This window comes from Macrobrachium nipponense, chromosome 37, assembly GCF_015104395.2.
Source record: "Macrobrachium nipponense isolate FS-2020 chromosome 37, ASM1510439v2, whole genome shotgun sequence".
NCBI lineage: Eukaryota > Metazoa > Arthropoda > Malacostraca > Decapoda > Palaemonidae > Macrobrachium > Macrobrachium nipponense.
The window spans coordinates 46,183,576-46,207,918 of NC_061097.1; the positions used below are offsets into that span (position 1 = coordinate 46,183,576).

At 39.3% G+C, this 24,343-nt stretch overlaps 2 long non-coding RNA genes across 6 annotated transcripts in view; both read right to left on the minus strand.

Moving 5' to 3' along the window:
- Positions 1-16,605: 16,605 nt before the first annotated feature.
- LOC135209229 (uncharacterized) lies at positions 16,606-18,790 on the minus strand. Its single transcript, XR_010313326.1, has 2 exons — positions 17,520-18,790; positions 16,606-17,477 (listed from the first exon to the last, which is right to left on the minus strand). It is a non-coding gene; the product is annotated as an uncharacterized LOC135209229 (long non-coding RNA).
- A 1,733-nt stretch (positions 18,791-20,523) lies between these two features.
- Positions 20,524-24,343, minus strand: part of LOC135209237 (uncharacterized) — a 108,674-nt gene continuing 104,854 nt past the window's right edge. For all 5 annotated transcript variants that reach the window (XR_010313330.1, XR_010313331.1, XR_010313329.1 and 2 more), the window contains 3 exons: positions 23,954-24,158; positions 23,457-23,641; positions 20,524-21,776 (listed from right to left, as the gene is read on the minus strand). This is a non-coding gene — a long non-coding RNA (uncharacterized LOC135209237). The remainder of the gene's footprint in view (positions 21,777-23,456; positions 23,642-23,953; positions 24,159-24,343) is intronic.

Genomic DNA, 24,343 nt, shown 5'->3' on the forward strand with positions numbered 1-24,343 from the left:
ACGACGACCCCAATTGGATGAAGTCGACCCGAAAACGAAGAATCTCAATTACCTAGATGCCTTCATCACACTCAAACCAAGCAACGCTGTGCCAAGTCATGAGCGTTAACACAAAAAAGGGTTGGTTTAGAGAGTAAAAGTGCAAAAGGTATGTCTATGCAAGTGTAGCCTACAAGGTAGAAAAAAAAAAAAAAAAGAACTTCCAAATTCCTAGCCTAGCCTAAACTTCTTAGTATCACAGCAAACATGCTGATAGATGTCCAAAGGTTAGACAGCTTTAGCATCGGTGGTGATCCTAAATCAGTGGGTACAAGATGGAAAAAGTGGATAGGCAGCTTCCAAATTTATTTAGAAGCACTAGGGAAAATAAACGAAAAGCAGCAGAAGGCTTTGTTACTTCATACTGCAGGTTTAGAAGTTCAGGAAGTATTCAATACTTTGAATCTAACAGGTGATTCATTGCAGGACGCCATTGAAGGGCTCACAAATTATTTTGCTCCTCAAGCAAATAAATACTTTGAACGTTATCAGTTCATAGAAGCATCACAGGAATCAGGTGAGACAATAGATTCTTTTGTAATTAAGTTAAAGAAATTAGCTTCAACTTGTGAATTTGGAGATCTAGAAGACAGGTTAATAGAGCAAATTATAGTAGGGAGTAACTCGCAAGAGCTTAGAAAGAAGTTGCTGCAAGAAAAGAAGTTAAATTTGCAAAAAGTTCTGGAAATAGCAAGAGCAATAGAAACAGCTAATTACCAGTCCAATGTCATTGTAGGTAAGAATCATAATAACAGCAGTTGTCAGGTGAATCATGTAGCCTATAAAAGGAGTTACCAACATGCAAAGAAAGGGCAAACAAATGAAATGAGTAAGCCTAGCCCAGGTATATTCAAGTATAACAATGGTAAACCTAATGCATACTCACAGAAAGGTCAAAGTCACGTAGGGACACAAAAACCTCAAAAGAAATCGTGCTGTAGATGTGGTAAACAAGATCATTATAGCAATGATTGGGATAAGTGCCCAGCGTCAGGTCAGACGTGCAATAACTGCAGGAAGCGTGGTCATTTAACAAGTCAGTGTAAATTTGCTAAGCAAAAGACCACAAAACAGATCAATAGAACCGTAGATTCAAATGACGGCTCTAGCTCAAATGAAGAAAGTGTACATAAGACCACAGAAGTAGAACAATTTGCATTTCACATTAATTCTGTGAACAAAGATGCACAAGAACGTCTTATGGCTCAGATAGAAATAAATGGGAAACTCACACCCATGCAAATAGACACAGCTGCAGATGTGACAATAATTTCTGAAAGAGTAGCACAAACGATACCTAACCTAGTGACCTTCAGACAAAGTGCTCAAAAGTTATAATGGTACAAACATAGAAGTAGTTGGTTCATCACAAGTGAAAGTTCAGTACAAAGATCAAGAGATAGGTAAGTTACCATTGACAATAGTCAAGGGTCAAGGACAGACATTATTAGGATTAGATTGGTTAAGATGCATAAAATTAGATTGGCCTAGTATTCTAAGGGTTACAGGTACAAAACAAGAACCAGCAGAAGAAATTTCATTAATTAATCTTCTATCAGATTACAAAGTAGTATTTTAAGACAGAGTAGGAACAGTAAAGAATGCACAAGCAGTCTTAGTTTTAAAGGAGAATGCTACTCCTAGATTTTCTGCTCCAAGACCAGTTCCATATGCATTGAAAACAGCTGTGGAAACTGAAATTAGAAGGTTAGAAAGTGAAGGTTCATGGGAAAAGGTAGATTATTCAGATTGGTCTACACCATTAGTTCCAATTGTTGGAAAAGGAGGGCAAACGGCCAAGTTAGGTATGTGGAGATTACAAGGTGACATTAAATCCACAATTGCAAGTAGCACAACATCCATTGCCAAATCCTAAAGATATGTTTTCGCAACTTTTGTCAGGATGCTCAGTATTTTTCTAAGATAGATCTTAGACAAGCATTTCAACAACTATCCATGGATGAAAATTCCAAAAGCTATGTCTGTAAACACACATTTAGGGCTGTATCGTCCAAAAAGACTTCCCTATGGTGTTGCTAGCAGTCCAGCAATATGGCAGCAAACAATGGACAAAATATTTGCAGGTATGTCAGGAGTATTCATTTTCATTGATGACATATTAGTCGCTGGCGAAAAAACAAAAAAAGAGCATAGAGAAAGGTTACTTGCAGTTCTAAGAAACTAAAGAACACAATATCAAGGTCAACAGAGTAAATGTATTTTAGAAGTTGACTCGGTTGAGTATTTAGGCTTTATTGTAAATGGTAAAGGTATTCATAGGACTCAAGATAAGGTAAATGCAGTGCAGTCAGCAAAGTTACCAGAAAATGTCAAGGAATTGCAATCATTTTTAGGTTTAGTAACATTCTATGGTAGTTTCATTCAAAACTTAGCAACAATTGCACACCCATTATACAATTTGCTGAACAAAGATGTAAAATGGAATTGGACAAAGGAATGTCAAAATGCTTTTGAAAGAATCAAAGCAGAAGTGACATCACCCACATTCTTAGTACATTATCAAATGGATTTGCCAGTAAAGTTGGTTTGTGACGCCTCAAACATAAGATTAGGTGCAGTACTAGCACATGTAATGCCAGATGGTACAGAAAACCAATAGCTTTTGCCTCTAGGGTATTGAACAAAGCAGAGAGAAATTACTCACAAATAGAAAAGGAAGCATTAGTACTAGTGTATGGAGTGAAAAAGTTCCATATGTAATCTGTATGGCAGGAAAAGGTTCACATTAGTTACAGACCACAAACCATTATTGATGATTTTAGGTCCAAAGGCAAGTTTACCGACGTTAGTAGCTGCAAGACTACAACGTTGGGCAATCATATTAGCGGCATATGATTACAACATAGAATATAGACCAACATCTAAGATGGGTAATGCAGACGCTTTGTCGAGATTGCCTGTAGACAAAGCACCAGAACAACATGAGGAAAGTATTCTTTTGATTTCTGCTTATAATTTACCAATTACAGCTAAGGAAATAGCACAAGGTACAAAGAAAGACCCAGTACTTTCAAAAGTAGTGCAGAGTCTAATAAGCAGCAGAGATATTTGTGCAGATGCCAATTGTAAACCATACAAAGAAATTTGGAATGAATTGAGTGTAACACAAGAATGTATTTTGAGAGGATCAAGAGTAGTAATTCCAAATGCATTAAGGAATAGAGTTCTATCAGAAATACATGCAGACCACCAAGGTATTGTCAGATCAAAGTCAATTGCTAGAACTTATGTTTGGTGGCCAGGTGTTGATAGGGACATTGAAAATTTGGTTAAGAAGTGTATGAATTGTACATTGCAACAAAATAATCCAAAACCAACACGAATGCACCCATGGGAATTACCCAGATACCCGTGGCAACGTATACATATAGAATTTGCAGGTCCATTTTTAGGATACTTATATCTGATATTAGTAGGTGCATATAGTAAGTGGCCAGAAGTTATACCAGTGCAAACAACTTCATCGGTAGCAACTATAAGATCACTCATGCAAATCTTTGCAACGCATGGTTTGCCAAAGAAATAGTGACAGACAATGGCCCACAGTTTACTTCACAGGAGTTTAAGGAATTTCTGATTGTAAATGGTATACAACATACATTATCAGCAACTTATCATCCATCCACGAATGGTGAAGCAGAAAGATTTGTTCAAACTTTCAAACATAATATGAAGTGTAGACAAGTCAATTCTGGTATTGTAGCATCTCACATTGCAAAGTTCCTATTATCCTATAGAACAACCGTGCATAATACTACGGGTGTAACGCCTTCTTATTTGTTGATGGGGAGGAGGATCAGGAATAAGTTAGATCTAATGTATCCAAGCTTACAGAGTCAGTTAGAACAGAAAGGTTATGATCAAGTAAAAAAACTTCCCAATGTAAGACATTTCGCTCCTTCAGGTTATGTCATGGTAAGGTCATACAATACACCAGAGAAATGGGTACAAGGAGAAATTGTCAGGAAGATAGGTAATTTACATTATGATGTTAATGTCGGTGGAAAGATTGTAAAACGTCATGTTGATCAGTTGCAGTCATTTAGTACAAATCATACAGAAGTACAAGTTTCAAATACCTCAAACTTAAACAACTCAGATGTGCAACTGCTCACCAAGATGTTCAACCACCAACTGTAAATAGAGAGAAAAATCATGCAACAGCTCAGAACACACCTATAGTACTCCCTAACAGAATGAGTAGAGGAAAACCTCCTGAAAGATTAGATTTGTAAATGTGAGGAACAGTTGTTTCTTAGTCACAGGTAAAGGGGGAGGTGACTGTTATGTATGCAAGGCGTTATGTAACGAGCGCGGGAAATCTTAGCTCCGCAGGCACGTTCAGTTCAGAGCTATTGCACTGTGTTGCAGAATGCATAAATGTTATAAGTATAACCAATTATTATTGTGTTAGTATCGAGTCCGACACAGAGGCTTCGATCTTATAAATTCTACCTCATGTATGCAGGATATGATTCCTTATTGTGTATAGAGCTTCGATGCTCATATGTGTGTTATGATTCTATTATATACGCTTATTGTATTTTGTATATTCAACTACCCGCCTTCTTCAATGTAGTTTAGCCAATAAACTCAAGCAAGAAGATATTGCTTTATTATCGCCCTTCATCCCGGAACCTCGGCGACGAGAAATGGAATATTACCTCCAATACTAAATCACCATCTTTCCCTCTACCTACAGGTAAGAGTGAAGAATTGTCGTATGGGTCATAACTAAAGCAGACCCAAAATAATGATGACAAAACAGGTTCGACGCTTAGATGGAAGCTAGTAGACGTTGTCGTAAGAGCTCTGTGGACGCGAATCTGGAAGTTCGCTATCACTCGGATGATGTTCCCGAGGCTTTGGCTGACGCTTCACGTCTGCCTACTTCTTCACGCTCTCCTCAAAGGGTGATTCCTGATCCTGTGACTGTTAAGGATCCGTTACCCTCTTCTTCTCGTCATCGTTCGGACAGGAGACTTGGAGAGAAAGGACTTATGCCTCTTCCGTCGGATTTTCTCTCGGGTAAGGAAGAAGGAGAACTTAGCGGTTCTTCTGAGGATGTTGACGAAGAACAACCTTCGACGTCGGCTTCGTCAGATTACCAAGTATTGGCACAGCTACTTCGTGATTCGTTTGGTGATACTTTCCAGCCTTCTGGCCCTCCTTCTCCTCCTTCACAGTTTTCGTCGTCGAAAGCAAGCAAGACTCCAGGTTTCGTGAAAATGAAGACGTCTTTGTCTACTAAGAGAGCTTTCCGGAAGGTTAACGCCTGGATGGAGTCTAGAAAAGCAAAGGGAAGGACTACTTTCGCCCTGCCTCCGTCTAGACTTAGCGGTAAGGCAGGGATGTGGTATGAAACAGGCGAAGATTTAGGATTAAAGGTTCCTACGTCTGCTCAAGGAGATTTCGCCAGCGTGGTTGATGCCTCAAGGAGGTCCCTTTTAGCCTCAGCTAAAGTGTCATGGACGACTTCCGAACTGGACCATCTTTTGAAGGGACTGTTTAGGTCCTTGGAAGTCTTTAACTTCTTAGACTGGTGTCTCGGAGCTTTAGACAACCAGTCTCGTAAGCCAGACTCGATCAGCTTTGGGGAGCTGTCCAGTGTATTGTCATGCATAGGACAAAGCCGTCAGGGATGGCTCAGAGGAGTTAGCTCTCATTTTCAGCAGGTGTGCTGAAGAAAAGGTCGCTCTATTTGCAACTTTGCGGCTAAGTCTGTCTCTCCCTCACAGAGGACAGAACTTTTGTATGCGCCCTTCTCGAGTCATCTCTTCCCCCAGGCTATGGTGAAGGATCTGGCAGTTAGTCTTCAAGAAAAAGCCACTCAAGACCTGTTGGCTTAGTCTTCGAGACGTCCGGCTGGCCCTTCCACGTCTTCAGGAGCCCAACCGTTTAGAAAGCAGAAGCCCTTTCGTGGAGGGACTTCTGCTAGATCGTCTCCCCGAGGAAGAAGCCTTCCTAGAGGTAGAGCCCCGTCTAAGTCTAGGGGCAAGAAGTGAGAGATCGTTCCTTCAGCCACCGGTAGGAGCCAGGCTGCAGTTGTTTGCAGAAGCCTGGAGAGAAAGAGAGGCGGACACCTGGTCTCTCGGCGTCATAGAGAAGGGTTACAAGATCCCTTTCATAAAGCCGCCCCCGCTGACTTCCACTCCCAGGGACTTGTCCCCATCGTATTCTCAAACAAAACGGAGGATACTTTTCGACCTGCTCGAGCAGATGCTCGAGAAACGAGCAGTGGAACAGGTTTTAGACCTGGCAACGCCAGGATTTTACAACAGATTGTTTCTTGTACCGAAACAATCGGGAGGGTGGCGGCCGGTCTTGGACGTAAGTCGTCTAAACCTCTTTATAGAAAAGCAGAGGTTCAAGATGGAGACTCCTCAGTCAGTTCTGGGGGCCTTAAGACCTGGAGATTGGATGGTATCACTCGACCTACAGGACGCCTACTTTCACGTCCCGATACATCCCCAATCGATGAAGTACCTTCGGTTCGTCCTGAAAGGGAAGGTCTTTCAATTCAGGGCTCTTTGTTTCGGACTGAGTACGGCCCCTTTATCTTCACCATCTTAATGAAGAACGTGGCGAGGTGGCTCCATCTTTCCAACATCAGAATCTTGCTCTATCTGGACGACTGGCTCATACGAGCCTCCTCGCAGACCCGGTGCCTGAAGGACATGCAAACGACTCTGTCTTTAGCTGCGTCCCTGGGACTTCTGGTGAACTTCGAAAAGTCACATCTGACCCCAACACAGTCCATCGTGTATCTGGGGATTCAGATGGATTCAGTGGCTTTTCGGGCTTTTCCGTCCCAGGAACGTCAGCAACAAGGCATAGAAAAAGTGTCAGCCTTTCTAGGGAAAGATTCATGCTCGGTGAGGGAATGGATGAGTCTGCTGGGGACCATTTCCTCGCTGGAGAAGTTTGTTTCCCTGGGGAGGCTACACCTCCGACCTCTTCAGTTCTTTCTGTCGGACAACTGGACAGACAAGGACAACTTCGACATGAAGTTAAGCATCTCGGAAGAGGTGAAGAACCATCTAAGATGGTGGCTCGATCCGTGGAAGCTGTCAGAGGGCATATCCCTCAAGCTTCAGAACCCCGACCTAGTGTTGTTCTCCGACGCGTCATCCACGGGGTGGGGAGCAACTCTAGGGGGGGAGGAAGTGTCAGGTACCTGGAGAGGGGAACAGGTAGCCTGGCATATCAACTTCAAAGAGCTGGCAGCGGTTCAATTAGCGCTCCAGTTCTTTCAGAACAAAGTCTCCCGTCGTGTAGTTCAAGTCAACTCGGACAACACCACAGCCCTGGCATACTTGAAGAAACAAGGAGGAACACACACTCGCTCCCTGTTCGCTCTAGCGAAAGAGATTTTACTTTGGGCAAAGGAGAGAGAAGTCACGATATTGACAAGGTTCATTGCCGGAGTCGAGAACGTCCGGGCAGATCTCCTCAGTCAACAAGGACAGTTATTGCCGACAGAGTGGACCCTCAATCAGGACGTATGCCAGGAGCTGTGGGGTCTTTGGAGATGTCCCTTAGTGGACATTTTTGCAACATCAAGGACGGCGAGACTCCCCCTTTATTGCTCCCCGGTTCTCGATCCGGGGGCAATAGCAGAAGACGCCCTTCTATGGGATTGGACGGGCCTAGATCTCTACGCTTTTCCCCCCTTCAAGATCCTGGGGGAAGTGATGAGAAAATTCGCAGCATCGGAGGGGACGAGGTTGACATTAATCGCCCCCTTTTGGGCCGCAGCGATCTGGTTCACAGAGGTGATGTTCTACCTGGTGGATTTTCCGAGATTTCTTCCATTAAGGAGAGATCTACTCAAACAGCCCCACTTCGAGAGGTACCACAAAAACCTCTCCGCTCTGAGTCTGACTGCGTTCAGACTATCCAGAAGTTGGCCAGAGCGAGAGGTTTTTCGAAACCAGTGGCTAAAGCTATCGCCACCGCGAGGAGACCTTCATCAATCGCGGTTTATCAATCGAAGTGGGCAGCCTTTAGAAGTTGGTGTAAGAGAAAAGGAGTTTCCTCTACCACTACCTCTGTGAGCCAGATCGCCGACTTCTTGCTTTATCTTAAACAAGATCTGAAGCTTGCAGTGTCAACCATTAAAGGCTACAGAAGCGTCTTATCTGTAGTTTTTCGCCATAGAGGTCTTGACCTCGCTAATAACAAGGATCTCCATGATCTATTGAGATCTTTCGAGACTACCAAGGTGCCGCTACCAAAGTTACCTTCGTGGAACCTGGATGTGGCCCTCAAATATTTAATGTCAAATCGTTTTGAACCTCTCTACTCTACTTCTCTACGAGATTTGACGAAGAAAACTGTATTCCTAACTGCTCTGGCGACGGCGAAGAGAGTTAGCGAAATACAGGCTATTAGTAAACACGTCGGCCTTCAAAGGGCATAATGCGGTCTGCTCTTTGGGTATGTCTTTTCTGGCTAAAAACGAAAACCCTTCCAATCCTTGGCCTAAAACGTTCGAGATCAAGGGTATGGCAGAGATCATTGGTCAAGAGCCAGAAAGAGTCCTGTTAGGGCTCTTAGAGAGTATCTTCGTAGAACGAAGGATTGTAGAGGTTCTGCAGAGAACTTATGGTGTTCGATCAAGAGACCAAATATGCCCATGTCCAAGAATGCACTGGCATTCTTTTTAAGAAACACCATTAAGGAGGCGCACTCTTCTTGCAAAGACAGTGACTTTAAGCTGTTAAAAGTTAATGCGCACGAAGTGAGGGCTATTTCGACCTCAATAGCCTTTCAGAAAAACATGGCTCTTAAAGACATTTTAAGTGCTACTTTTTGGAGGAGTAACTCAGTGTTCGCCTCGCACTACCTACGGGAGGTGAGAACGACCTATGAAAACTGTTACTCTCTTGGACCATACGTCGCCGCAGACACTATTTTGGGTAGGTGAGTTTTTAATATTTGCGATTTTATGGTTGTAGGGTCGGCCACCGAGTATGGTCGTCCCTTCCTTTAGCCTTTGGTATATGGGAGTTTTTTGTTAGGCTAACTTAGGTGGTGGTTTTTGCCTCGTTGCCCTCAGAAGTATGGTCATGGTCTAGTCACATTGTGGTCCCGTCCCCGTTGACAGATCATCTAGAGCGCACCAACTACACAGGTCACTACCTTGTTGGTAACTCTAGTGAAGCAGAAGCAGGCTTGGGTGACAGTAATCACGAAGTCAGCTATGCTAACAGGTAAGGAACCAAGATGTCAATCATCTACATTTATATGTTTCCTAAAATCCTTTTTCTGTCTCTCCCACCGCCAAAGGTGGGATTCAGCTATATATATATCTGACAGGTAAGTTTCATGAACAAAATGATATTGTTAAGATACAATAAAGTTTGTTCATACTTACCTGGCAGATATATATATTTTTAGTACCCACCCACCTCCCTTCAGGAGACAGTGGAGATAGAAATCTGATAGAAAATGGGAATGGTTCCTGATACCCGCCTCCCAGCGGCGGGAATGGGTACTAACCACCCAACTCCCACTACGTGTGTCGTAAGTTTTAGAAATTCTGTCGGACTTCAGAGAATACAGCTATATATATATCTGCCAGGTAAGTATGAACAAACTTTATTGTGTCTTAACAATATCATTTTTTGCCAAATAACATTGAAATTATAGAAAACCTACCTTTGCTTTCTTCTTTTTATCCGTCATCAAATACTATTACAGTATATGTTTCCGAAGGAAAATAATAGTCAGAATAAAAAAATTAATATATTAAATAATCATGAGTGAGTTCTAAGGAACATTCTAAACAATTATATAAATATATTTCCAAATTACACATTTAACAGATCTCCATAAAATCACATTTTGCACATATATAGCTATGTTGCTAACTTTTTCAATCTATGCACCACTTTTCTGGAACTACTAATGTGTCTGTTCAAATCTCAAATTCTAAAAACTGTACGGCATGGAACAAAATATTTCATCTTCTGAAGTTATTGGATGTGACTGCTAATTATATCCGCTAATTTAATTATCGCTCCTTTTAAGGCTGTTAAAACATTTTCCGCCCAGCCATGGTGAGAATCAAACTTCTTATCCATACATTTCAAAGGATCAAGAAACACTAGTTTTCATTTTTTTCCCTTCACTAAAGCTTATGGCACCAATCTTCGTGTCATCTTGCGTTGTTACTTTTGCTCCTAAATGTTCTAGTTGTGGAAATTTGCGAGCAATGAACCCGCCAACATATCGCAAACCCTACTCCTCTTCTTCTTCTATGGCATCTTCCCATGTTTGTTCTTCAACTTCCTGGTCTTTGAAGTCATAACATTGATCATCCTTATTAAATACTGGTAAGCAAAATAAAATTGCTGATATACTGGGTTCTTTCTGAAGGGAATTTCCTTCATCTTTGAATAATGTGTGTTGCTTGTCAGGGACGTGGGAAAATGAGGCAGATGTTTCATTTTCACTGTTGCAGTTTTAAACATTGCTCTTTGAGCTTACAAGTGTGCTGTCTTTTCCTAAAAGGTGGGCTCTGAGACGATGTTTAAATGCAACTGGTGATAGGTGCTGATCGTATGCTCCCATTTGACTTTTGCAACCAAAAAAGTGCCCCAGCCTGATTTAGTGTGTAATTTAGAGTATACGTCATGCCAAGTTTTTATTTTGCCATTTTCAGCAAGTTAGACAAAGGATAGTGCATTGTACTTTTCTTAACTTTCATCTCTTGCAGTTCTATTCATGTCTTGAAAGATTTTGTCTTGCATTTACAGGTTTAGTCACGTAAACATTTCTTGATTTTCTATCTATTGGCAGTCGAGAATAAAACGGATCAAACTATCTATCAACAAGCCGAATGAAATGGCTTGTAATTTTCCAGCCCTTCTCTTCAAATATCCTTGGTTGTCTAAGTGATCAAAAGATTTATAAGTACTTTTGGACAGCAGTTGCATGGCATTCGTTGCATACCTATAATAACATTGATATATTTTTCAGAAAGTTTATAAGCTGTCCGAAGATCACTTCATTACTCTTTATTAGCTCTAACTGGACCATTGTGAGCGTACGTACTACATAGAGTTGTCTTAAAGTGTTCCTTTACCCCATCCCCGTATGTTTCATGAAAATGGTCTGGTAACACAGCAAAGAAGCTTGTTTGTCTTATAACGACAAACGTGAATGGTCGAAATATTGGATGCCAATGCTCATATTTTCTAATAACAGAATAATAAAAGTAGCAATGGGTAAAATCATATTCAGTCCTTTGTTCCATTCAGGTGTGGCTCCTGCAGGCATTTGCTGGGATCATACTTTTGTCTATGGTAGATCATTATTTAGTGTCAATTTCACAGCCTCACTGATATCGCTGTCTCTTTGTGGACAGCGACAAGCGATATTAGTGAGGGTGTGAAACAAGTTATTGAAGTCAAACTAGCTGTTTCAAATATCCCGTTCAGTATTTAAAATTTCCCTCCACATGTGACCTAACAAAACATCAAGAACAAATCATCAATTTTATTTTCATTTTTATGAAAGTAAACTCCATGATGATCATTCGCAGAATAGTGAGGTTCATATGAGTTCATGACAACTATAGTGGTAGTTCGAGAATTCATCGGTTGTCAAAGACCCACTTGACAATGGAATTACCCTGTGTAATGTAATTAAATGTTTTGTAAGGTATTTCACTTTTAATACTGACTGAATATTTATATGTATACAATTAGCAATTTGACCTTGCAACCAGATGCACCTTAAATGGGTAGATACATAAAAATATGAGCTGGATTGAATTGCTTTTGCTTTCAGTATTCGTCAGGTTTTGATTTTATTTCTTTACATTCAATTTAAATGTCTAAAATTTTCCCCTTCTTTGAGCTGGTCCTTGGTCATAATCATTGCTAAAAAGTAAAACACCCAAGCTTTTTGTAGTTGTATGTTAATGAGTTTTCTTTATTAAAATCAGCTGGTTTCATCAATGAATTTATAGCAAATATCTAAAAACTATGTAGTAATACACAATTGTCATGTTCAGTGTTTTTCACAACCATAATTTCAAATTAGCCTTTGTTATAGGACGCAAGCAATATGTGTACTTTTTTTTCATTCTCGTAAAATTCCTTACATTGAAAAAAGAAACCCACAAGATTACTGAGTATAAACAAATTGTTTACTTGTGAGTATTAATATAGTATTTTACTAAAACTTGAGTACCTTCAGCCCTTAACTGTGGCTCATTCTCAAGAAATATGGATAACACCTTACTAGAGAGAAAAATTGAAGTCTACATGAATGTAGATAACTATACTCTGTTTTTTTCCATCTGTCCACCCGCCTGTGGTGTTTGGTATGGTAACACTGCGACCAGGGCTTTAGATAGTTACATTCAACAATAATGGCAATATCCTATTTCGAATATTAATGATGTAATTCGCATACAGTAAATTATTAAACTTTTCAGTTGGAAATGTACACCCAGATATCCTTTTATTTACCTAAAACTTACACACCGCGTAACAATCTAAAGCCTGGGACACAGTGTTACCATACTCAAACACCACAGGCGGGTGAACAGATAGAAAAAACAGAGTATACTTACTGGAGGCACCATTGAAGTCTCCAGAAATACGGATAGCTACTTACTGGAGGGAGCATTGAAGCCTCCATGAATGTAGATCACTAATTACTGGAGGCAGCATTGAAGTCTCCAGGGATATGGATAACTAATTACTGGAGGCAACATTGAAGTTTCCAGGAACACAGATAACTACTTACTGGAGGCAGCATTGAAGTCTCCAGGGATATTGCTAACTACTTACTGGAGGCAGCATTGAAATCTCCAGGAATATAGATCACTACTTACTAGAGACAGCATTGAAGTCTCCAGGGATGTAGATGGCTCCTTACTGGAGGCAGAATTGAAGTCTCCAGGGATATGGATAACTACTTATGTGAGGCAGCATTGAAGTCTCCAGGAACACTAATAACTACTTACTGGAGGCAGCATTGAAGTCTCCAGGAACGCAGATAACTACTTACTGGAAAGCAGCATTGAAGTGTCCAGGGATATGGATAACTACTTAATGGAGGCTGCATTGAAGTCTCTAGGAACACAGATAACTACTTACTAGAGGCAGCATTGAAGTCTCCAGGGATGTAGATAACTAGTACTCACTGGAGGCTGCATTGGAGTCTCCAGGTCACAGATAACTACTTACTGGATGCAGTATTGAAGTCTCCAGGGATGTAGATAACTACTTACGAGAGGCAGCATAGGAGTCTCCAGGTCACTGATAACTACTTACTGGAGGCATCATTGAAGTCTCTAGGGATGTAGATAACTACTTACTGGAAGCAGCATTGAAGTCTCCAGGGATATGAATAACTACTTGCTGGAGGCAGCATTGAAGTCTCCAGGGATGAAGATAACTACTTACTAGAGGCAGCATTGAAGCCTCCAGGTCACAGATAACTACTTACTGGAGAGCAGCATTGAAGTCTCCAGGTCACAGATAACTACTTACTGGAGGCAGCATTGAAGTCTCCAGGGATGTAGATAACTACTTACTGGAGAGCAGCATTGAAGTCTCCAAGTCACAGATAACTACTTACTGGAGGCAGCATTGAAGTCTCCAGGTCACAGATAACTACTTACTGGAGGCAGCATTGAAGTCTCCAAGTCACAGATAACTACTTACTGGAGGCAGCATTGAAGTCTCCAGGGATGTAGATAACTACTCACTGGAGGCAGCATTGAAGTCTCCAGGTCACAGATAACTGTTTACCGGAAGCAGCATTGAAGTCTCCAGGAATGTAGATAACTACTTACTCGATAGCAGCATTGAAGTCTCCAGGTCACTGATAACTACTTACTGGAGGCAGCATTGAAGTCTCTTGGTCACTGATAATTACTTACTGGAGGCAACATTGAAGTCTCCAGGGATGTAGATAACTACTTAATAGAGGCAGCATACGAGTCTCCAGGTCACAGATAACTATTTACTGGAGGCAGCATTGAAGTCTCCAGGAACGCAGATAACTATTTACTGGAGGCAGCATTGAAGTCTCCAGGGATGTAGATAACTACTTACTCGATAGCAGCATTGAAGCCTCCAGGTCACAGATAACTACTTACTGGAGGCAGCATTGAAGTCTCCAGGGATATAGATAACTACTTGCTAGAGGCAGCATTGAAGTCTCCAGGTCACAGATAACTACTTACTGGAGAGCAGCAGTGAAGTCTCCAGGTCACAGATAACTACTTACTGGAGGCAGCATTGAAGTCTCCAGGGATATAGATAACTACTTGCTAGAGGCAGCATTGAAGTCTCCAGGTCACAGATAACTACTTACTGGAGGCAGCATTGAAGTCTCCAGGTATGTAGATAACTACTTGCTAGAGGCAGCATTGAAGTCTCCAGGTCACAGATAACTACTCACTGAAGGCAGCACTGAAGTCTCCAGGTCACAGATAACTACTTACTGGAGGCAGCTTTGAAGTCTCCAGGTCACAGATAACTACTTACTGGAGGCAGCATTGAAGTCTCCAGGTATGTAGATAACTACTTGCTAGAGGCAACATTGAAGTCTCCAGGTCACAGATAACTACTTACTGGAGAGCAGCATTGAAGTCTCCAAGTCACAGATAACTACTTACTGGAGGCAGCTTTGAAGTCTCCAGGTATGTAGATAACTACTTGCTAGAGGCAACATTGAAGTCTCCAGGTCACAGATAACTACTTACTGGAGAGCAGCATTGAAGTCTCCAAGTCACAGATAACTACTCACTGAAGGCAGCATTGGAGTCTCCAGCAGGAGACTCCAATGCTGCCTCCACTAAGTAGTTATCTGTGACCTGGAGACTTCAATGCTGCTTTCTGTAAGTAGTTATCTACATCCCTGGAGACTTCAATTCTGTCTCCAGTAAGTAGTTATCTACGTTCATGGAGACTTCAATGCTTCTCTCCAGTTAGTAATTATCCATATTCCTGGAGACAGCAGCACTGATGTGCAGCGAATGTGCCTCACTTGAACTTCTCGGTTCCAGAGGTCCTGTATTCCTCACACTGTTGGACTGTGGAACTGCCTCCCAGAGGATGTTGTGCAGTTGGAACTTGAGAAGTTCAAGCAGAAATGCAATGGATTACTATCTTCATATGAATTTTCTTGCAATTTATTACGTTTTTATCTATTTCACCTTTTGCTTCTTCCCTTCCCAATGATACTAATGAACACAATATTCTTTGGAAGCTTGAATTTCAAGCTATTGACCCCTGTGGACTTGTTCCATATGAATAGGTATCCTCTACTGACTGTTATATTTTCTTTGGAACTTTCCTTTTGCTAGTCAGTTTCATAGTTTACAGTCAGAAGTTGTTCATCTCATCCATTCAAGCATTCTTTTTTTTTTATTTCAAGGTTAACTTTCTTGGTTTGCACTTTTAGGGACTGTGTTAAAGTTATGATTTGTATGTGGAGCATCATTGCTTTATTCATTTGAATTGTTTGTTATTGCTTCCATTTTCTAGTCTGGCTGAGTTCATGAAATTCGTGATAACAAAAGGCTGGAAAACTTCCCTTTTTTCATGAGTTTTATGTGGATCTAACAGTACTGAGGTTGCATGATAAAAATATAGGTATGAGGTATTTCCTGTTTCCAATTATCTTTTTTTTCTAATTATTTTTTGGTCATTGTTACAATATTAATGGGTCATTGCTAGCTGAGGTTCCAGCTCTTGCGTTTGATGACTTTAGTTTTGTTTGGGTTAATTAACTTATTGTTACTTAATGGTGTCCTACTATTTGTTGAGAAATATTATAGCTGGAGTCTTGGCCAAGATTTTTGAGTGGGTCAGGAATGTAGATAGAAATAAGTTAAAGTTATCAGATAGAAATAAAATTATTTATTTCTAAATTATATGAGTTAAAGTTATTATTACCTCTGATAAATTCTGAGGTAGAGGTTCAAAGAATCTTGCATTAGGGATTAGTCATTGACAGGTTATTACCTCAGATATATTGAGGTAAAGGTTCTCAGAATCTTGGTTAGGGATTAGTCATGGACAGGAAGTAAAGATTGATCCTGATCATGGCCACGGAGGTAATTTGTTTGCAAGCACTAGCACATGCTAGTCATTGGTTATCTTATTGGGTGAAAAAGATTAGGGGACACTATAGTGTCTGTTGAGGGTATGGAGTGCTGTGTAATTTGTTGTTTTTAGCCAGTAAGTTTTGTTTATATCTCATTGTACAGAGACCAGGTAAAGCCTCTTAAAAACTTTTACAAAAGCAGCAGTAAAAGCTTGTTCTTGGCTACTGTATACCATTTACTGCCAGGTTATGCTTGCTTGTTTATCATCAAATAGAAGTCTATATAATGCAATAATGAATTGCATTATATAGGAGGAACAGTCTTACTGGACTGAAAAGGTCATGACATTTAATTCACATTCAGGGATTCTGTTGTTTTAATGTTTACCAGCTGCCTATTTTTCAACTCCTTACTTCACATCAATAACAGTCAGTATATTCAATGGGTTAGGAAAGATGACTAAGTAATAGTTTGGATTAATTTTATTGGTAGTAACTTCACATGCTTAAGAGATTAAAGCAATATTTGGCATTTTTTGACTTTTGGTATACAAATTTATTTGCTTCCATCATCCTTTTTGCTATATACGATCACAGTTTTACTTTCTAACTTCTCTCTAGATGTTGGGTGGAGGAGTCGAGAAGAGTCTACTTGAGACTCAGGGGTCTGGAAAAACTAATCCCTATTAATAATAATGGGGGAGGAGCAAAACTCACCAGCCAACAAGCCATGTTCAGCCAGTTGTTTTAGTTCCGGTGTGCGCACTTCTTTTCTGCTGTATCATCCCCCTTGGCTTTCAACGCTGGATTTGCAGACGCCGAGACCTTGACTTCAATGTTGGATTTCTAGAAACCTCTCCTTCAACATTGGATTTGCAGAAACAGAGACCTCTTCAATGCTGGATTTGCAGAAATGAGACCCTCTCCTTCAACCTTGCATTTGCAGAAACCGACCCCTGTCTCTCCCTTTCGATGTTGGCTTTGCAGAAACCAAGCCCTGTCCTTCAAAATTGGATTTTCAGATACCGAGCCTTCTCCTTCAACATTGGATTTGCAGAAACTGAACTCTTTCTCTTCTTCAAGGTTGGATTTGGAGAAAGAGACCTCTCCTTCAATGCTGGTTTTGCAGAAATCAAGGCCTCTCTTCAGCACTGGATTTGCAGAAATGGAGCCCTCAACGCTGTATTTGCAGACCTGGAGGCCTCTCTTTCAATGTTGGATTTGCAGACACAGAGGTCTCTCAACTAAGAATTTGTAGACACAGAGGCCTCTCTTTCAACGTTGGGTTTGCAGACACCGAACCTTTCATTCAACACTGGATTTGCAGAAACAGAGACCTCTCCTTTAATGGTGGATTTGCAATTTGCAGAAACAGAGACCTCTCCTTTAATGGTGGATTTGCAATTTGCAGAAACAGAGACCTCTCCTTTAATGGTGGATTTACAAAGTCGAGCCCTCACCTTCATCTTTGCTGTAGGCCACAACTGTCTTCCCAAGACTCAACTCCATTAATCCCCTTCTTTCTGTTGTCCTTTGGGACACTGGACAAACAGTTTCCAAATGTTTAAGCTGATGATATGCTCTCCAAGGAAGAAAGAATTAGTGGCTGCGTGATGTTGCATAACCTCTCTTTTGCTTCACGTTGTATGAGGAATAAGAGACACCTGTGTGGCAGGCCATTATCCCTATTGCAAGGCAGTGCTTTTTAAAATTTTATTTACTGCATGTTCTGCTCGTCCTTAGCCGAAGATTTGCTCTGCAAATGAAAATGCATGTCCCTGCAGATATTGCACCACTTTTTTTTCAGTTGCACAACAGATTCAACACGCTGGTTTTAGGTCGTTGTCGTCTTTTTTTTTTTTCTTCCCCTTCTATGGAAACATGGATATAGTGTCAAGTATATGGATGCTGCATCATTCCTTCAAATTTCCTCTAAAGCATTGCCATAGCAAGGCACATCCAGGGTCTTGCTCCCGCCCAGGTTCATGTGAGGGTTTCATAGTCAATAAATCATTCTTCAGATAATTTTCCCACCACAATAATTGTGTGGATGACTTTTGTGGGACATCTGTAACAGCCAACCCCTCCTACCATGTCAGGATCAAGATCAGGGCGAGCCAGCTAATTTTTCTCCCTATGGAGCATAATTAAAAGTTAGAAATCTGTTACGGTACATTAGTTTTTAGTGTCCGTGAACATTTACAAGGTCATGATAGCTAAATTTAACAAGTTTTTAAACTACACTTCTAAACCCCTAGAACAAGAAAGAAAGTCCACTCCAATACCTGTGTAGAAACAGACTGCTGAGCACATGGGGCCATGCAAAACAAAACCTAGATATTCTAAGTATATCAGACAAAAATTTAGCACAAGAAAAATGTTTGTAAGTGTCAAGTTGAAAAGTTTGCAACCTTCATACTCTGGCAGCTGTCAAACAAGTAATGGATTACGTAACTGTAAACATGGAGAAGAAAAGTGAGGCTAGAAGCAAACAAGGTAGTTTTGATTATACCACGAATGAAGGAAAAGTACGAAACTGCATTAGCAAGGCAGCATGGAAATGCTTAAGACAAGAGGCTGAGTGGTAATGGTTTCAAGCAAGATGGAACCGTGTATAGTCGATTCATTTAAGGTAGATTCTTGCGCCTACGAGACGTTTGTTTGGCGGCCTCTGATTGGCTGGTAGCGGGATGCAGACTGCTCGCTCAGTGGGTCATATTTTCGTTTGTAGCTTAGAAAACTAGCAATATGTTTACATTTCTTCATTTATCTCACGTTTTACAAAAGATAGGAAAGTTCTCACGTTTTACAAAAGATAGGAAAGTTTTGTTCATACCAAAGGATTCAGTATTAAATATACAATTAATTAATCTTTTCCTGAAATCAATAAGTTAAAATACAATGGAATTACAACGAGTTGAAGTGAAGGGAGAAACATTTCATTCTTTATACCTGTTTTTATTCATAATCGGATTTTGCATAATTCATGAGATCAAAATAAAATGAAATCTTGTGTTATAAAACAATAAATTCAACCTGAATACGATGGTGCTTTCAGATTTTAGATGCGTGTAATATGTAAAGAGAAAATGAAGAATATGTCTTATTATGTTGCATCCGTGCTTGACTCGGTTTGACAGTAGTGCCGAGAGACGCAAGATATCTTGGGGCTGGTCCTCTCAGCTAGAGCCGTTGGCGTGTTGGCAGTTGCCAATTGGCGATATGAGAAGTTTGCAGTTTCGAGACTATGTATTTACTGAATTATTATGTCATTACATTTTCTATAAATAAATGCATAGAATTCCCATTATGACTTTTGAACATTTTTACTCAAATATCATATATGTCCGTATTTCTGGATATATCTGATAAAAGAAAGTAAATAATCAGATGGATGCATCTGGTATCGTTGGCCGCGGGCGGGAAATTCAGTTCAGGAATGAATTTGAAATCTACGGACCTACTTCGCACTCTTCAGCTCATCCTTAGTTTTAATGAGGTTGGTTTCAACATAGTTTCTAATTTTCTTATATGAATATATTTTCAAACGAAAGAGATATCTGAGACTTAATTGAGTGATATGAAATAATAATCTCAGTGGAGCAATAAACATAATGATGACGTAAGAAAATTTGTAAAATTTTAATTTCTTTTTGTTCATATCGATAGCCTAATGACATACCAGTGTAAGCCTACTGTGTATGACTTTCTTTCGTGTTTATGACATAATATATCTGCATGAATTTCCATTCTTTTTGTTTAAAAAGATGAAGATATAACAGTCTTCTGATTAGTCTCATTATCCTACATGTACTATATACATATATACAATTATGCAGGGCTGTGGGAACGGTTACGAGAGCTATTCTAACTCAGGTATGAATTAAGTGATTCAAGAATAATCAACTACCTCAGGAGAAAACTAAGCAATAAATTTTTTTCGCCTAAACAATTTGTCTGTAGACATGTTGTCAAGTGTAACATGTATATAAAGGAGATAAACATTCTGGTGTAAGAGTAACTCAAGCACTTCTGAAAAAGACAGTATATTATATTCGTTACATCGTCAACAAATTTTATGGAAAGAAATAAACATTTGTACTTTTGTTAATTGAGTGAACATATGAAAACCATAAGCTTTTGATGCTATTGGCCAGAGAAACAAGTTCTGTTATTTATCAGTGAGCCCAATAAAGCATGTATATTTCTCACTTAGACTAAATTGAAGCCATCACCCAGATGCATCCATCTGATTATTTACTTTTCTTTTATCAGATATGTCCAGAAATACGGACATATATAATATTTTAGTAAAAATGTTCAAAAGTCATAATGTCTAATGCATTATGCATTTATATATAAAATGTAATGACATAATTCGGTAAATACATAGTCTCGAAACTGCAAACTTCTCATATCGCCAATTGGCAACTGCCAACACGCCAACGGCTCTAGCTGAGAGGACCAGCCCCAAGATATCTTGCGTCTCTCGGCACTACTGTCAAACCGAGTCAAGCACGGATGCAACATAATAAGACATATTCTTCATTTTCTCTTTACATATTACACGCATCTAAAATCTGAAAGCACCATCGTATTCAGGTTGAATTTATTGTTTTATAACACAAGATTTCATTTTATTTTGATCTCATGAATTATGCAAAATCCGATTATGAATAAAAACAGGTATAAAGAATGAAATGTTTCTCCCTTCACTTCAACTCGTTGTAATTCCATTGTATTTTAACTTATTGATTTCAGGAAAAGATTAATTAATTGTATATTTAATACTGAATCCTTTGGTATGAACAAAACTTTCCTATCTTTTGTAAAACGTGAGAACTTTCCTATCTTTTGTAAAACGTGAGATAAATGAAGAAATGTAAACATATTGCTAGTTTTCTAAGCTACAAACGAAAATATGACCCACTGAGCGAGCAGTCTGCATCCCGCTACCAGCCAATCAGAGGCCGCCAAACAAACGTCTCGTAGGCGCAAGAATCTACCTTAAATGAATCGACTATAGTAATGTAGTTGTATATGGAGAGGGAATACTTGAAAAATATTTACACTTTCGATGTGTTGGGAAGGAGGAATGAACAGTCTAGTAGGTATTATAACTTCAAAACTATTTTAATTATGAAGGTCAGTTGTTCTCTTGATACTTGGGAAAAAATAATAAATATACTTCTATTAAAATTTGGAAAATGAATGGTCAGAATAATCAGTAATAAGTAGCATGCGTCCATAACATACAGCTTGTACTTCCCTCAGTATTGATTACAATCATCATAAATGCTGGATCATAAATCATGACAAACTAAAAGACCACTACATTAAATCACAGGAAGCAGTAATGCTTTCCCTGCTGTTAACAATATTGTTACTTTGTAACTTAACAAACTTTTTCCATTTTAATACTTCCAGATTATGTCACTGGGTGGACATATAGCATGTATGGAGGACAACAACAAAATAAAGTCTTGACAGCAGAGTTGGTGCAGTGAAGAGATGATGATCGCTGGGTAAACACAGAAGATGACAAATCCTCTCTCCTGACAATAATGACAAGAGGTCCAATTCTGCAAATGAGTTGCCACTGATTGTAGTTAGTCACTTTTCCTCCAAAGAATTGTCTGTAAAAATAAAACTGTTAAAAGCAGTCACTACTCTTTTCAAAGTACATAATGTATGCAACAAGGAAAAATGCCAATAGTTTCAGTTAAATGGCCTTGCTTAAAGACAAAAGTGTGCAGATATGAAAGCATAGAAATAAGATTTTCACAACTAATAGACACCAACAGTTATATATTACACATAAATGGGCTTTCAAATGTTTCTCTCAACTTTTAACTTTTGAGCATCAACATTCATAACACTGAGTAGTACTCCAATTTTATAAAATAATTTAAGGCTACGGCACTAAAGTACTCAGCTCTCATAGAGGAGGCCAGAGGTAAATTATTTAACCTATTTAGAAAAACCTCATGCTTTACTGCTAGACTTCTGTTACTGGCCAGTCTGACTGATCTGATATAAGAGTTATATCTGATGACCTTTGCATCAACTAACAGGAACATGTCTATTTAACCTAGTTATAGAAACCTGCAGCTTTGGCTGCTGATCAGGAAATTCATTTCTTTCAATCCTATATTCCTAGAGACCCATCATAATGTAACATTTACATCTCTCATAAATTCTAATGAACGCTATTTGTTAAACAACAGGTTTTCAAGATAATTTTGAGGGGTTTCTAAAGTAGTACTTCAAGCCACTAAAAATTATTCATTCCTTTTGTGGGACTGTTAAAAAGTTAAAAGTTTGGTGGTTTCAGTCCTCCCATTTGGCTACTGCCTCTCAAGCGGACATCGTCCAGGTTACTAGCCAGCAGCTTGTATAATAATCTTAATTACTGTCCATACCACAGGAAACTGTAAAGACAACAGATGTATTATTGGCTAAAGAAAACGGGAATGTTCATTTGATAATCTTCCAGATAACCCTCAACCAGAGGTTTGGTCAAACACTTCAGAGTTGAGAGTAACTAAATTGCTGCTATAGATGGGCTACAATGGCAGTCTCTGTATAGTGAAAACTAATACATAACTTGCTTACCCTCATTACACAACAAGTATTACTGTATATAAAATGCACGCCCGATAATGTCTAAGAAAAGCATATAAAACATTATACTGTTCCTGGGCCTTAACATGAATTTCTGTACATCTGGTTCTCCTAAAATATTGGGAGGCAATCTACCATAGCACCCCAAAGGGAATGATAGGGATAAGACAATAACAAAAATACGCTTTCCAAATTTCTCCTCAATAACTAGAGGTCAACAGCAAATTAGCAAACTAATCCAGTTCTTCAATACATTAATTAGACAGCAAGCTTTTAATAGAAGTGCAAAATACACACTGCTTGCAAGGCATTATGCTAATGTAGCTTGTAGACCTAAAAAGTCAGCACCTATTTTTGCATCCTTGCAATGAGTGGTCTTGGTTTGGATTCATCATGAAAGGAGAACTTAAAACACATTGCTGACACATACTGCTAACGACAATTTGACTTGCTATACATACGTAAAACATTCCAAGCATGAATCTTTATACCTAAATGAGTTACAAGTTATGCCAACCCATGATATATAGAAGAGGACTTTCAGTGGTAAAGGTAAAATTAATAGGGTTTGTGATTTGCTCAAAATTATAATTCTATTTAAGACAGAACTTACTTCTGCTCAGAATAGTATCCTTCTCCTGTACTAGCTGTTCTATCCACAGTAATTCTATACCTTAAAAGTTATATCCTACCTCCATCACTTTGGTTGCTACAGATCTCTAGCCCACATTGTACATGATTTCACAAAAGGTAGGAGAGATGGGGTTTCCACTTGTAGTTGCGGATGTCTTGGTATTTGTTGTTGTTGAAACCAATTCCCTTCGTTACAGCTACATACTAACATTCTGTTGTTAGCCTTAAATGGATAAAGAAGATCCTGCAGAAAAAGAATACTTTGTATTAATAAAGTACAGCCATACCCCTACAAATGCAAGCACAGTATAGGAAGATAAAACAGCACAGTATGATTTCTGATGTTCCTGAGTGAAGAGCAAAGCAAACCACAAAATTGCGTTATACATGACCAAGTTATAGTTGTTAATCTCTGATAAAATAAATGTTTCCAAAGAATGGAAATTTTACTTCATTCAATTCTGTATGAATTAATTTTACTTTATTCAATTCTGTATGAATTAATTTTTTCACTGGCTGAATTCTCAAGTACTGAATGTGTAGGGATCATAATTACCATTGCCATGAAAAAAGAAATGGCCATTTCCAAACATTGTTAAGGATATTGACATCCATACAGAATACTATACGTATCTCCTTTGTAACAATGTAAGTCAGTCATGAAGCAGGCAGCACTCAAATAATCCAAAAGTAGAAATACCGGGGACCTCACAAAAGATTCATGGCTTCCTGATAGTAGTAGTTGACACATTTTCCCGATACTGGAAAAAAAAAAAAAAGAATGGCATAAGTAACTCCAAATACAGTACATACTAGTATATCACAAAATATGCTCAAGTGAACTATGTTACTAATGCACAATGAAATCATTAAGTGAAAGCAAAATAAAACATAATAAAATGACTAACAAATTCCACTGTCAATGCTTCCATGTTTTCAGGGCCAG